The sequence below is a fragment of the Marmota flaviventris genome, chromosome 12, assembly GCF_047511675.1.
Source record: "Marmota flaviventris isolate mMarFla1 chromosome 12, mMarFla1.hap1, whole genome shotgun sequence".
NCBI classification, from domain to species: Eukaryota; Metazoa; Chordata; class Mammalia; order Rodentia; family Sciuridae; genus Marmota; species Marmota flaviventris.
Window position 1 is genome coordinate 80,809,035 of NC_092509.1, and position 2,494 is coordinate 80,811,528.

General features: G+C 48.8%; 1 pseudogene; it reads right to left on the bottom strand.

The window, feature by feature from the left end:
- Positions 1 to 1,077: 1,077 nt before the first annotated feature.
- LOC114100846 (glyceraldehyde-3-phosphate dehydrogenase-like) lies at positions 1,078 to 2,185 on the bottom strand (annotated as a pseudogene).
- Between the last annotated feature and the right edge of the window lie 309 nt (positions 2,186 to 2,494).

Sequence of the window (2,494 nt, forward strand, 5' to 3'; positions counted from 1 at the left end):
CACCTACTGGCTGTTGAATTTGCCAGTTGTATTTCACCTCTTAGGCTTCGTGGCACCTCGCCTTGTTCTAAGGGTCTGTTCCACGTGACTGCTTATTTGCAAACTGTTCTTCCTCTCTGAACCACCTAGACTCCTAATTACCCTGCCCCCCACCCCAACTGTTGTTGAAATGAGCACTTGCACCCCTCTTTGGGTGCATAGTGTCTTGCAGTCTTAGGCACATTTCCACACTCACATGCTGGTCAGTATATGTCTAAGTCGACCACAGACTTCTTGGGGGAAGAGATGGTAGATAGCAGCAATCATTTCTTGTTGATGACAAGAAATTCATATATTCCAAAATGGAATACCCCCTGATGAGTTGTAATATTCGATCAAACTAGTATTTTTAATTTTTCTTTTGGTGGTACTAGGGATCCAACACAGGGCCTTGTGTGTGTGTGCTAGGGCCACTGAGTGACATCCCGGCCCAAAATTAGTTTCTGATACATCTTTTCCTTTACTACTTATTTCCTAATCTTCAGCTTGTCTTTGGAACTATGAAGTTTGTTTTGATTGCCTTTTTTAAAATTTGGTACTGGGGATTGAACCCAGGAGATCTTCACTCTTGAGCCACATGCCAAGCCCTTTTTATTTTTTATTTTGAGACAGAGTCTTGCTAAGTTGCTGAGGCTGGTTTTGAACTTGGGTCCCTCCTGCCTCAGCCTCCTGAGCCTCTGGGATCACAGGCAAGTGCCACCGCACCCAGCTGTGACTGCCTTTTGTACTGGTCTGCATGGGCTGACATGCAAGATAGAGCAGACTGAGTGGCTTTAATGACAGTCATTTATTTTCTCATGGTTCTGGAGGCTGGAAGTCAGGACTCTCAGGGTTAATGTCCGGGGAGGGTTTTCTTCCTGGGTTCTTACTGTGTCCTCACATGTCCCCTTTTCTTTGTGCACACATGGACCGAGAGAGTTCTCTGTTGTTTCTTCCTTTTTTGGGGGGGTGCAGTGAACTTTATTGATGGTATGTGACAGTAGGGCTCCCTAAGCCCCTCCCCTTCTTCAGGGGATCTGGGATGGAAATGGGGAGGAGGGGAGATTCTCAGTGTGTTGAGGGACTGAGTTAGGGGCAGGGACTCCCCAGCAGCTGAGCACCTCTCTCTTCCTGTGTTCTTGCTGGGGCAGGTAGTGCAGGGGCTCTTAGTCCTTGGAGGCCATGTGGACCATAAGGTCCACCACCCTGTTGCTGTAGCCAAATTCATTGTCATACCAGGAAATGAGCTTAACAAAGTGGTTGTTGAGGGCAATGCCGGCCCTAGCATCAAAAGTGGAAGAGTGCGTATCACTATTAAAGTCACAGGAGACCACCTGGTCCTCCGTGTAGCCCAGGATGCCCTTGAGGGGGCCCTCTGATGCCTGCTTCACCACCTTCTTGACGTCATCGTATTTGGCAGCTCTCTCCAGGTGACAGGTCAGATCCACAACTGACACGTTGGGAGTGGACACACGGAAAGCCATACCAGTGAGCTTCCCATTCAGTTCAGGGATGATCTTGCCCACAGCCTTGGCAGCACCGGTGGATGCAGGGATGATATTCTGGGCAGCCCCACGGCCATCACGACACAGTTTCCCAGAGGGGCCACTCACAGTCTTCTGAGTAGCAGTGATGGCGTGGACTGTGATCATGAGTCCTTCCAGAATGCCAAAGTTGTCATGGATGACCTTGGCCAGGGGGCTAAGCAGTTGGTGGGACAGGAGGCGTTGCTGACAATCTTGAGGGAGTTGTCATACTTCTCATGGTGCATGCCCATCACAAACATGGGGGCATGGGCAGAAGGGGCAGAGATGATGACCCTTTTGGCACCACCCTTCAAATGAGCCCCGGATTTCTCCATGGCAGTGAAGACACCAGTGGGCTCCACAACATACTCAGCACCAGCATCACCCCATTTGATGTTGGCGGGATCTCGCTCCTGGAAGATGGAGATGGACTTTCCATTGATGACAAGCTTCCCGTTCTCAGCCTTCACTGTGCCATGGAATTTACCATGGGTAGAATCGTACTGGAACATATAGACCGTGTAGTTGAGGTCAATGAAGGGCTCATTGATAGCGACAATGTCCACTTTGGCAGAGGTGAAAGCAGCCCTGGTGACCGGGAGCCCAATATGGCCAAATCCTTTCATTCCGACCTTCACCATCACTGCACGAGACGGGGAGGGGCGGCTGCCTATCGAACGGGGAGGAGCAGAGAGCCTCTTCCTTTTCTTATAAGGACACGGATCCTACCAGATTAGGATCCCACCCTTATGACTTCATTTAAACTTAATTATCTCCTGAAAGCCCCATCTCTCAATGTAGTCACATTCAAGTTCATGGTTTCAAAAGATGAATTTCAGGGGGATACAACTCAGTCTATATCACCTTCCAAACAGAATTTTGTTTTATTTTCCATTGATTATAAAATGGTACTGTACCTTTCCCTCACCTTCTTGAAAAAACAAGTGAAT